Below are 14,165 nucleotides of genomic sequence, written 5' to 3' on the forward strand. Positions count from 1 at the left end.
CCTGAACTACTTTCTCCTTCAAAATTTTTTCCAAGACCTTGCATACTACAGATGTCAAACTAACAGGCCTGTAGTTACCCGGATCACTTTTTTTCCCCTTTCTTAAAAATAGGAACTATGTTAGCAATTCTCCAATCATACGGTACAAAACCCCTGAGTTTACAGATTCATTAAAAATTCTTGCTAATGGACTTGCAATTTCATGTGCCAATTCCTTTAATATTCTTGGATGAAGATTATCTGGGCCCCACGATTTAGTCCCATTAAGCTGTTCGAGTTTTGCTTCTACCTCAGATATGGTAATATCTACCTCCATATCCTCATTCCCATTTGATATGCTACCATTATCCCTAAGATCCTCTTTAGCCTTATTAAAGGCTGAGGCAAAGCATTTGTTTAGATATTGGGCCATGCCTAGATTATCCTTAAACTCCACTCCATCCTCAGTGTTTAGCGGTCCCACTTCTTCTTTCTTTGTTTTCTTCTTATTTATATGGCTATAGAACCTTTTACTATTGGTTTTAATTCCCTTTGCAAGGTCCAACTCTTCTTGACTTTTAGCCTTTCTCACTTTATCCCTACATGTTCTGACCTCAATAAGGTAGCTTTCCTTGCTGATCCCTCCCATCTTCCCTCCCTCTATGCTTTCTGCTTTTTCTTAATCACCTCTCTGAGATACTTGCTCATCCAGCTTGGTCTACAACTCCTGCCTATGAATTTTTTCCCCTTTCTTGGGATGCAGGCTTCTGATAGCTTCTGCATCCACTCCCTCGAAGTGATACTTTTGCCATATCCAGCCTCATGACAAACTGCACTTTTGTCTTCTAATTTATTCTCCTAGATTACTATCAATAGTACGAAGCCAAGCAATAGTAGGAACCCCTTTGCCATACCTTCCCCCATCTCATGGATGCCCATGCCCCTACATCCTGTGTATGTGCATTTTCAGAGCACCCTTTCTTCAGATTAACTAGAAAAGTACAGATAATCTGTTTACAGTAATAAATTAGAGTGATTACAATAAGGCTTTTGTTTGACTGTCTCCCTTCATGCGGCTATTTTTGATACACAGTTAAAAACAGGAAAGATGATCAGAAAGCTTCTCAGAAGTTACACGATGACTAAGGAACACTGTACTTATGTTTGCCACAGATAAAGAAAAAGCAGTGTTGATAACAGATTTTTTTTCCCGGAATTCCTTAGAAGAAGTTTATTACCATGGACCATATCTTATATCTTGTTAGATGTGTTGCTTCTCACTGGTAAGGATGAAGAGGGGACAGGATATACTAGTTCAGATCACAGATGCTTTGGTGTTGAAAAGAAGCATTTATCTACCCACTGCCCTTTGCATAGGCCAGGCTCCACGGCAAGGGTAAATCTCTCTCATGATGCGGCAAGAGTCATGCAACTCTGTAGCGAGGCGGTGTGACTCCCCGCCGCGCCGGAGAGAGGGTCGAGCCCCTCCAAACACCAAAGTGGGCGGACCTGCCCCATGCCCGCTTTCCAGGGGAGTGGCCAGGCCTGCTGGTTGTCCACTGCCCCGAGGAACCCATGGTGCTGGACCCCCCGGAGAACACCGCCGTGACCCAGGTACCAGAAGGAGGGGAGTTAGGAAGTAGCTCGGGGACAGCCGACCCTATTCTGGCAGTAACTCTGCCAGAGCCCAGGTCAGATCCCCACTGACCCAGCAGCGGGTCATTTGCCGCTGCTAGGGCCCCGGGCTGGGACGCAGTGGAGTGGGTGGGCCTGCGTCCCCCCTGCCACCCAACTCGTGGGTGGCTGTCTCCCCCTCTCCCAGGCCTTGGAGGCCTGGGCTAATTCACACATGCTGTGAGCTACTGACTGTTTGTTGCCCCGCCCTGACCCCGCCCTGGCCTGCTAACATTGGGCTATTTGCTCAGCCCCTGCCTGAGGGCCCGAGCTACTGACTATTTTGATGCCCCGCCCTGATTCAGGGCCCGGGCCTACGGTGCTCGTTCCAGTTACCGCAAGGGCTGCTGAGGGAGACTCCAGTGGCCGGACAAATTCCCCAAAGTCAACGCTGTGTAGCGGGCCGGTCGCGCCCCGGCCTAACCCCTTTACAAACTCCCACAGTGCACCTTGCAGAGCTCGGACACAGGGAAATCCATAATGCGAGTCCTCAAGGAAGCTCAGCCCATAGGAGATAATAGAGGCCAAACTACAATTCCCATAAGGCAATGCAGTTTAGTGTTTTATTAAACCGATTCAAAACAAGGACTTTCTGCGCAATTAAAATTAAAAATTTTCCAGTTCAGGTCAACCCAACCCAAAATGAAATATTTCATTTCAGTTTTCCTGATGGAACAAAAATAAAAATTTAGCACAGTTGAGAGCTTCCCCATATAGAAAATTTCAATGGTCCATCAAAAACTGCATTTTCCCGCAAAAAGTCATTCTCATGGAAAACTCCTGACCAGTTCTACAGGTTGCCCCTCTTCCTTCCCACCGTCCCCCAGGGATCCACAGTTTCTAATTGCTTTTGAAACTTTAGGATATTACTGTTTGCTCTGGTTTTGCAAACTAGTGAGAATAACTGATCACAGGACTCTAACATCTCTAAGTATTTACTTGTTCTCCCCTGCCATTGTTTTCTTAGACTGAACACACATACACACACACCCTACTAGAAACTCTTGTAGAACAAAAACAGAAGAAAAAAGTATTTGAGCACTGAGATTACACATCTCCTATGTAACAAGCTGTCACAGCTCTTAGTACAAAATGGCTGTCATCTCTGCTGCAGGCTGGCAGAGTTCTTAAATACTTGAAGGAGCAACATGCACAAGACAGAGGCTTAACAGTTTCCAGCTATGTACAACACATGCCTAGTTCTCTGAACATTCTCTACTTCGTGTATGCTTTTAAAAATCTGGTACTTATAACTAAATGTAGGTATACAGCTGATGTCTAACCACAGCCTAGTACAATGAAATAATTATCTTGTTTTACATTTGAGTCTCCCATTGACAGTTGCTGTCTTCGCAACACAGTGTCAGAGTGAGTCATTCAATCATCATCCCCAGACCTTTTTCTGGGAGTATTACTGCCTCATGTTTCCCATACATTATATTTGTGCAATGATTATTCCTGATTCATGAACATTTAACATTTTTCCAAATTGAATCTCATATTGAGCTCAGCACATTTCTAAAGTTTGTCACGAAATGTGACTAAGCCTGGATTTGAAAGAATTTCTTTTATATATGAATGGCAATAGATAATTCCGAAGGGTTCGCATCAATTTAAATTTTTCCACCTGCAGAGAATGTATAAAAACCTCTAATACTAAGAGTAATTTATTCAAAATACATTGACATAGAAGCGGAGATGCTGTAATCAGTTGGCAATGTGTTCCTGAAACACCCCACCTGGTTAGGTGTTGATATGGCTGGGAAAGGATTCAGTGGACTTTGCTGGCTCATTGAGGCCTATCTGGTTACTCTGTTGGGATGTCAGAGGTGGGAGTGGAAGTTGTAGTGTATAGGCAGAGCCATCCTGAGGGAGGAACTGTAAGCGCAGTCAAACTTGAAGAAAAATTTCAGCTGATCTTTATTTTTATTAATAGTACTTTAGCATCTAAAAGACCAACTGAGATCATGACTCCATTGAGCAAGGCACTGTACAGACATAGTAAGAAACAGCGCCTCTCCCAAACTTCTTACAGTCTACATAGACAAGACTGACGAACAGTGGGAGAAAGGCTTCTATTTTTTAAATTGTGGCCAGTAATATTTCCTACGTTCATATTTAGGTGCCTAGAGGTGGGATTTTTCCATATGGCTTAAGAGCAAAAGTCCCATTGACTTGCTCCTAAATCCCACCTCTCCTAATCCATTCAGGTGCTTTGGTGCATCTATTTCTGAAAATTTTGGGCACAGTCACCATTGTGCAACTGGGGGAGGTGAGGCACAGAAAGGTTAAGTGACTGTAGCCTAAGTCTCATAATGAGCCTGTGGTAGCGACAGGAATGGACTCAAAACCTTCCCAAGTCCCAGTCCAATGCATTATCTACTGGACCACATTGCCTTTCCTTCCTCCTCTCCATCTTTATATTCCCTTGTTGTTATCTTGGTTAATGAAGCCAAGCCCCATGCAGAGGTTGAGTATGGACTTCACATGGTGTGTGGACTCTTTGCTGAGCAATTAGGAAGGAGACTGTTTATCATATTTCATTTTTAAGCCTCATGAATCACTGAAGTATTTGCTAGAGTCCCCAGCACAAAATACATTAAAAATAACGTTGCTTTCTCTATACATTTCAGTTATGGTGGCTCTTTGAAGCAGAACTCTACTTTCGTGCATGGTACAGTGTCAAATACACCACTGGCACTCACAGAAACCAGCCTTTTCCTATTGTTTTTTTTTTTAAATGGAGGAAGATATCAGTGGTTACCAATACTTATAGGTTAAAAACTGATGGGAGGCACAACAGGTTAACAGGTGAAAAATGGGGCAGGTAAGATCTTTATTCCTAACATAAACAACACTCATGGGGCAAAACACAATTTCAGTTCAAACCTTTCAGGCTTTCCTTGCTCAAGTAAAAGAATGCATGGCCCAAATTTTTATTTTTTTTACAGGTCACATTTAAAACTAGCCTAGACAACGTACTGCATAATATACCCTAGGGAAACCATTACTCCTTGTTCTGTCATCAACTACCACTGAGAACAGTCTAGATCCATCCTCTTTGCAACCCCCTTTCAGGTAGTTGAAAGCAGCTATCAAATCCCCCCTCATTCTTCTCTTCTGCAGACTAAACAATCCGAGTTCTCTCAGCCTCTCCTCATAAGTCATGTGTTCCAGTCCCCTAATCATTTTTTTGCCCTCCGCTGGACTCTTTCCAATTTTTCCACATCCTTCTTGTAGTGTGGGGCCCAAAACTGGACACAGTAATCCAGATGAGGCCTCACCAATGTCGAATAGAGGGGAATGATCACGTCCCTCGATCTGCTGGCAATGCCCCTACTTATACATCCCAAAATGCCATTGGCCTTCTTGGCAACAAGGGCACACTGTTGAGTCATATCCAGCTTCTCGTCCACTGTAACCCCTAAGTCCTTTTCTGCAGAACTGCTGCTGAGCCATTCGGTCCCTAGTCTGTAGCAGTGCATGGGATTCTTCCGTCCTAAGTGCAGGACTCTGCACTTGTCCTTGTTGAACTTCATCAGATTTCTTTTGGCCCAATCCTCTAATTTGTCTAGGGCCCTCTGTATTCTATCCCTACCCTCCAGTGTATCTAGACTATTCTCAGTGGTAGCGGATGACAGGACAAGGAGTAATGGTCTCAAGTTGCAGTGGAGGAGATTTAGGTTGGATATTAGGAAAAACTTTTTCACTAGGAGGGTGGTGAAACACTGGAATGTGTTACCTAGGGAGGTGGTGGAATCTCCTTCCTTAGAAGTTTTTAAGGTCAGGCTTGACCAAGCCCTGGTTGGGATGATTTAATTGGGGATCGGTCCTGCTTTGAGCAGGGGGTTGGACTAGATGACCTCCTGAGGTCCCTTCCAACCCTGATATTCTATGATTCTACTCAGTAAGATTATAGCAGTAGGAATATACTACTGCTTACCTGACCAGGATGGTGACAGCAATTGTGAAATGCTCAAGGATATGAGAGAGACTACAAAGGCAGAAAATATAATCGGTGATTTCAGTTATCCTCTTATTGATGGGTATGTCACCTCAGGAAGGGACACAGAGATAAAATCTCTAAACACCATAAAAGACTACTTCTTGGAGCAGCTTTGGAACCCACAAGAAAAAATTCTTGATTTAATCCCAAGTGGAGCTCAGGGTCTTTCCCAAGAGGTGAATGTAGTTGAGAACTGCTGAAGAGCAACTAAAATATAATTAAATTTAACATCCTTGTGGAAGGAAAATGCCAAAGAAACCCACCACAGTGCATTTAACTTCAAAAGAGGAAATACACAAAAATGAGGAAGTTAGTTAAACAGAAATTAAAAGGACCAGTCAAAAGGGTGAAGTGCTCACAAATTACATGGAGACTATTTAAAAACTCCATAAGAGGCTCAAACTAAATGTATACCCCAAATAAAAAAAATAATAATTATAAAAAAGGGGACAAAAATATGCCATTATGACTAAATGGGAAACTAATGGTGGCCATTAGCAATAAAAAAGGCATCTGTTTATACTTGGAAATCAAATCTGACTGAGCAAAATAGAAAGAAAAACTGGCAAATCAAATGTAAAAGTATAATAAGGCAGGCCAAGAAAGAATCTGAAGAGCAATTAGCTAGACACGAAAACTAACAACAATTTTTTAAAATTACATCTGAAGCAGGAAATCTGCCAAATAATCACTGGAGCTGCTGGACAATCGAGGTGCTAAAGAGCACTTAAGGAAGACAAGACCATTGCCGAGAAACTAAATGAATATTTTCCAGCAGTATTCACTGCAGAGGATGTGGGGTAGATACTCACACCTGAGACATTCTTTTTAGGTGACAAATTTGAGGAACGGTTCCAGACTGAAGTGTCAATAGAAGAGGTTTTAGAACAAATCACTAAATTTTTTTTTAAAAGGCTCCAGAGGCAAACCTGGCACAGACAGGCTGATAAGCCAAACTTCGGTACCAAGCAAATTGGTTGAAACTATAGTGAATAACAAAATTATCAGATACCATACATGAACAGGATATGTTGGGGAAGAGTCAGCATGGCTTTTGTAAAGGGAAATCATGCCTCACCAATCTATTAGAATTTTTGAGCGGGTCAACAAGCATATGTAGTTGGTCTCTCAGAAACTTTTGACAAGGTCCCTCCCCAAAGGCTCTTAAGCAAAGTAAGCAGTCATGGGATAAGAGGGAAGGTCCTCTCATGGATCAGTAACTGGTTAAAAGATAGGAAACAAAGAAATAAATGCTCATTTGTCACAATGGAGAGAGGTAAATAATAGGTTCCCCCAAGGAGCTATGCTGGAACATTTGTTGTTCAGCATATTCATAAGTGATCTGCGAAAGGCAGTGAATGATAATGTGGCAAAATTTGCAGATGATACAAAATTACGTAAGATAATTAAGTCCAAAACTGACTGTGAAGAGTTACAAAGGGATCTCAATAAACTGGTTATCTGGGCAACAAAATGGCAGGTGAAATTCAGTGTTGATAAATGCAAAGTAATGTACATTGAAAAACATAATCCAAAGTATACATACAAAATGATGTGTCTAAATTAGCAGTTACCACTCTATAAAGATATTGGAGTCATCTCTCAAAACAGCAGCAGTCAAAAATGTTAGCAGAATGTTAGGTAACATCTTCTGTTTTATTATCTACCCTTTTCCTATTATCATAATGCCACTGTATAAAGCCATGGTATCCCCATACCTGGAATACTGCATGCAATTCTGGTTGCCCCAGCTCAAAAAAGATATATTAGAATTGGAAAAGGTAGAAAAAAGGGCAACAAAAATTATTAGGGCTCCATATGAGGAGAGATTAAAAGACTGGGACTGCTCAGCTTAGAAAAGACACAACTAACAAGGGACATGATACAGGTCTATAAAATCATGAATGGTGTAGGTAAAGTGAATAAGGAAGTGTTTACCCCTTCAGATAACACAAGACCCAGGGCTCATCCAATGAAATTAATAGGACGCAGGTTTAAAACAAACATAAGGATGTAAATTTTCACACAATTCACAATCAATCCGTAGAACTCATTGACAGGGGATGTTGAGGGTCAAAATATAACTGGATTCAAACAAGAATTAGATAAATTCATGGAGGATACTCTATCAATGGCTATTAGCCAAGACGGTCAGGGACAACCCCTTGCTCTGGGTGTCCCTAAACCACTGACTGCGAGAAGCTGGGACTGGACAACATGGGAATGATCATTTGAAGTTGCCTTGTTCTGTTCATTGCTTCTGAAGTATCTGACACCACCCACTGTCAGAAGACAGGATCCTGGGCTAGATGGACCATCAGTCTGACCCAGTACAGCCGTTCTTACACTCCTAAGAGATTGTAGCCAGTACCCTGCTTGCCAAAAGAAGCTTCAACAGTAGGGGAAAGGACTGGTGCTGTAAAAGGTAAAGCAGATACACAGGAAAGAGAATCTACCCCCAGAAAGTAGAAAATATTCAATAGAGAACGAGAAGAAATAATACTATGTACAGACTTCTGCTTCTCTAAATTCAGAGATGGCGATAGTTCTGTTGAATTTGATGTGAAATGTATTCTTGATTTCTTGTGAAGTAGATTTGACAGGGAAAAGGAAGTGAAAGAAAGCACATTAGTTTCAAAGTGAAGGAAAAGGCAAACCAAGGCCTCTACCACTAAAGCGTTGCATCTCATTTTCATCACATTTTTAAATACAGAGAGAATAAAGTTTCCACTGACGTGAAACTGAAAAACACTGGATTTTGCTTATGATTTGCCCAAGTAAGCCATTTTCAAATGGAAAAAAAAAATCAATCATTTAAAACAAGAGCAACTGAAGCATGAGAGTTCCCAATTTAGTTTATTCTAGTCTGTTCTGTTCCCAATTACAATAAATTTAGGAGAAGGTGCCACAAAAAAGTATCAAGTGAGAAATATGGATATAAAATGAGCAACTGGCATTTAATTAAATCTTTACTGTTCATTTGCTCTCTTCTGTCCCGGAATTCAAGTTTTCGACAAGCTAGATTACACCTGCTGGAAGAGTAGTGTTATCTAACACAAACAAAACGAACAAACAAAAGTGCTCATGCCAAACTTCAACTACAATGTGATTTTATGAAAATCCCTGTCAAGACTTGGCAATCCCCATGCAAGGGTACTTCTTTTGGAAAATTCTCTCTAGAGAAATGCTACTGATTCCTCATGTGACACTTGCACCTGTGTGCAGTCGATTTTGGAAATTTTAATGGAATGTTAATAAGATTTTTCAAAAGTAGCCCTCTCACAAGACCTGGCTCTCCCCCATCCTTGATGTGAATCTCCCTTAGTATGTTTGATTCTGTGTAATATACTGTAGGCCAGGCACCTGAAAGTCAATGGCATTACTTACCTCTGGGTTTAACCCAATTTTGCTTTTACTATCCATCCACAACATTGATCTAAAATTGCGCTGAACACTGGCAGCTGGTATGCTTGAGAAACCAGTAGGAACACAAGAATTGCTGGCTTAGAGCAGTCTTGTCCAACAGATGTAGGCACTCTGGGTGAAATCCTGACCCTATTCAAGTCACTGGAAGTTGTGTCACTGACTTCAATGGGGCCAAAATGTCACCCCTTATCTCCAACAACAACCAGCGCCATACTCAGAGGAAGGCACAGCACTCATCTCTTCACACACAAATAAGAACCTGAGAATCTTTCTGCTGTAATTGCGTTCTTTGGTGGACAACTGTAAAACGAAAGGAACTGGCTGCAGCCAGCTGTCGATGCTCAAAGCTTGACCATGTCTAATCCAAGTTCTATCAATATGGAATTTGATTATAAACAAAATTCTCTCATCTCATCATGTAAGGCTGTATTCAACTCCAGTGTACCTGGGCACAACTCCCATTGAAATCCATGGAGTTTTACCTACTTGTACCAGGGATACATTTGGCCCACGGAAGTTTAAACCAGCAGGATGGGTAAAGAAGTCCTGCACAACTTTTTTTTAAAGAAGTTTGATAAATTGAGGTTATAATTTTTTTTTCACAACTCTGAACTTCTGGACTCTGGCCAGGACTGGAAATTAAAGGATAAAAATACCACTGTTCTGGTAAGATTTCCAGCCCGGTTTTGCTGAATCGGGCAGTTTAGATAAGCCTCCAAACTTTCATGTGCTTTTCTGAACTCGATTTCAGTTTGAGAGGAAAGATGATTTGTACTTAAGGCAGAAGAATTAAACTCAGATTCTATTCCTAGCTCCGCCATGTCCTCTGTGACCATGGGCACTTAAATTTCTCAATTACCACATCTGTAAAATGGGAATAAAAATTCTTACCAACCACACAGGGGTATTGTTGGACTTAACTGGTGCTTGTGAGGATGCTCAGATCCAGATATGATGTGATGTGCACCATAGAGGTCTCTATAAATAAATATGTCAAACCTCAACATTTTGAAGTTCACCTAATTTCTTTATTTAAAGATGAGCTCAAGTCACAAAATGTGGACCCAAATGTCAACCACCACCAGAGTTCAGAGTTGGTTATATCTGGGGTTTTGGTATTTGCATATTACAAAGATATGGGCAATGTGCAAACTGAGATCTGAATTTTGATTTCCGACACCCTCAAAATTCTGGGATGCTTAGATCCAGAGTCTTGGTTTGAACCCCATCTCTAGTTTTATTTCTCTCATAGAATTATATAAGAATTATTAGAAAGGACCAAATGATTGTATCAGGGCCTGGCTAACATGGCATTGTTAAAAAAATCATTGTCTAGAGACCACGATCTTGAATGTAGATTGGCACACAAAGAAGGCAGTGTTGAAGCATATACCACCATTTTTACCTGTATTGCCTGTAGGCATATTGGTCTCATACAAAGTCACCTAGCTTACGTTGTTTAGGCATCTGCAAAAGCTGGGTGCCTGGTGATATGAGTCATCTGGAAGCATTATCATTATCAACGAGGTAGAAGGGAACCTGTCATGGAGGAGGAATCTGACGGTACCGCAACAACAGGTAAAGACAGATGAATCATTGCAAATAAACTAGAACTATGTGGGAGTTGCCCAAGAAATCTCTTGACTGTGTTGCATATTTTTGTGAATACATCTTTAGAGAGTTCCTTGCTGATGCATCATACAGTTGAATAGCAAAATGCTACATGGTGCATCAGGTGTGTGGGAAGCAGAGTTCATAGCTTCATAAAGCATTTTGCAGATTTCCCAGTTGCTGTTTTAAGCACATGTATTTCCCACACTCCTATGAGGAAGGTGAAGTGAGTTTTGTGCTAGTGAAAGGTAGCAAAACTGAGTGACACCTCAGTAAACCAAAACCTGTTTATCCATGGACAGTGGCAGTCAACTTCCCTCCTACACAATATACCTTAACTCTGTGGATCCCCTTTAGGGTTGATGAAACAGTCATTCGTTCTCTGTCCGGAGACTACCAACTAATGAGGGAGGGGGGTTGGTAACTGGACACCTTCCTACTATAAACTTAACTAAAGCTGCCAAACAGCATTTAGATGATCACTAGAGAACTGTGAGAGTCAGGCAGACAGACCATCTAAAGGAGGAAGGGGGTGGAGTCCTAACTACCCTCTCATCCTTAAAGATGGTCCCCACAGAACAGGGATGAAGCTCAGTGTGAGGAAAATGTACATTGCTCACAGTGCATGAGAGCCTGTCCAGTTGCTAGAGCACTTCAGTTTCAAAAACTAAAAAGAGGACTTTTTGTGAGCACTATAACTATTTCAAACAAATAAGAAAAGGAATTAAAAGTCCAGTTGGTTCCTCCCCAGAAAGTGAGAGATGTCTCACTTGGCTTTATAGAACAGCTGGGCTGTTTCTGCTAAACATGATACCCAAAAGAGGAAGGGTTAGGCACAATCCACTGAGACAAGCCAGTGCAGCTACTGACCTCAAAGTATCACTTTCCCTTATGTAAGGGAAATGTCACAATTCCTGAGTAATGAAGTCAGGGTCATTTGCAAACACCTAGAAGATAATAAGGCAATAAGTAACAGGCAGCATGGATTTGTCAAGAACAAATCATGTCAAACCAACCTAATAGCTTTCTTTAACAGGGTAATAAGCCTTGTAGATGGGGGAAGCGGTAGATGTGGTATATCTTGACTTTAGTAAGGATTTTGATAGGCAATTAGGGACATACAACCTAGATGGAGCTACTGTAAGGTGGGTGCACAACTGGTTGGAAAACAGTTCCCAGAGAAGAAGTTATCAGTAGTTCACAGTCAAGCTGGAAGAGCATAATGAGTGGGGTCCTGCAGGGATCAGTTCTGGGTGCGATTCTGTTCAATATCTTTATCAATGATTTATATAATGGCATACAGAGTACACTTATAAAGTTTGCAGACGATACCAAACTGGGAGGGGTTGTGAGTGCTTTGAAGGATAGAATTAAAATTCAAAATGATCTGTACAAACTGGAGAAATGGTCTGAAGTAAATAAGATGAAATTCAATAAGGACAAATGCACACATACAAAATGGGACAATCAACTGCACACGTAAAAAATGGGAAATGACTACCTAGGAAGGAGTACTGCGGAAAGGGATCTGGGGGTCATTGGGGATCACAAGCTAAATATGAGCCAACAAAAGTGTAATACTGTTGCTAAAAAGCAAATAGCATTCTGGGATGTATTAGTAAGAGTGTTGTAAGCAAGACATGAGAAGTAATTCTTCTGTTCTACGCTGCGCCAATTAGGCCTCAACTGGATTATCTGGTCCAGTTCTGGACACTACATTTCAGGAAAGATGTGAACAAACTGGAGAAAGTCCAGAGAAGAAGAGTAACCAATTTTTTTTAAAGGTCTAGAAAACTACCTATGAGGGAAGAATGAAAAAATTGGGTTGGTTTAAGTCTGGAGAAGAGAAGATTGAGAGGGGACATTTTCAAGTACATAAAAGGTTGTTACAAGGAGGAGGAAGAAAAATTGTTCTCCATAACCTCTGAGAATAGGTTGAATATGAGGAAAAACTTCCTGTCAGGGTGGTTAAGCACTGGAATAAATTGCCTAGTGAGGCTGTGGAATCTCCGCCAGTGGAGATTTTTAAGATCAGGTTAGAAAAACACCTGTCAGGGATAGACTAGATAATACTTAGTCCTGCTTGAGTGCAGGGGACTGGACTAGATGACCTCTCGAGGTCCATTCCGGTCCTATGATTTTATGATTTTCTTGGAATAGTAAGAAGGGAATCTCTAGCTTGCTGTTTATACACTGACACTTCTCGTAACCCCTTACCATTGCACTAATTCCAGCACAGTTCCGCTTATGGTAGTTCTAGAGTAAAACCAGCAGTAGGTGTTTCTACCATTGTACTATTGAGATTTACTTGGAACCTTACACACAGTGTGCTGTGGTTTGAAGTAGTTATTTTGAGGAAGTTTTACTTAAGAATTGAAGATTTTCCTGTTATTACAGCAGGGACATGACCTTTGCTTGATTATGGAGGCATTGCTAGTTTTTCCCCAAGATAAGGGAAGTGATAGTTTGAGGTCAGAAGGGCAGCTGTTCAATACAACAGGGATTCCTCCAAGGACTTCTTCATTTTGAGTGTTACATTCAGGGCTTGTCTACATTACCCGCTGGATTGATGGGCAGCGATCGATCCAGTGGGGGGGGGGGTCAATTTATCACATCTAATCTAGTAGCGATAAATCAACCGCCTAGCGCTCTCCTGTCGAGTCCGGTACTCCACCAGAGCAAGAGACGCAAGCAGAGTCGACGGGGGAGCATTACCTCTTGACTTATCACAGTGAAGACATTGCAGTAAGTAGATCTAAGTGCATCGACTTCAGCTACATTATTCATACAGCTGAAGTTGAGTAACTTAGATTGATTCCGCCCCCCAGTGTAGACCAGGCCTTAGCTGGGACAGCCCAGCCATCTTGGGAGCCAAACAAATCATCCTAGGTGGGGCAGTCTGCACTATTGTTTCACACTGGTGCTAGTGCACTGTGGGAGTTATGAAAGATGCCAGTGCAAACAGTCTAAGAGGGCACTCATGAACACTGCAGCCAGTGCTTAGAACCTGCTTCATAAGTGAGTACTGCATAACATAAGCAATGCAATTCTGTGTGAACACGTGATTGCAAATGCAAGGAGAGTCACAGGTCCTCAGTGACTTCAAAGCATTGTGAAGGCTTGTTTATGACAGTCAGGGAGCCAAACAGCTAATGAATGCAGGCATGGGCCTCAGATTGAAATCAGTGGAAGTCCTGCATGTGGATCCAAGGATAGAATGGGATCTGATGGATGTGTGTGGCCAGATACCATGCAGAATTTTGAAAACTCACAGGGACCTTTTTCGTTACTATATGGAGAAGCCACTGTGTGCATGGGCATTTTTCATAATGTCTGCTCAATTTCTGAAGGCTTATTTGAACCCAACCAAGTTTCAAAGCCTCTTGAGTTTTGCCCAGCACTAAAACTCCTACGTCTTGAAGCTCCTACCCGTACACAGCTCTAATCTGATGCAGGGACAGGTATGTGA

Source organism: Lepidochelys olivacea, assembly GCF_965140295.1.
Source record: "Lepidochelys olivacea isolate rLepOli2 genome assembly, chromosome: 7".
Classification (NCBI taxonomy): domain Eukaryota; kingdom Metazoa; phylum Chordata; order Testudines; family Cheloniidae; genus Lepidochelys; species Lepidochelys olivacea.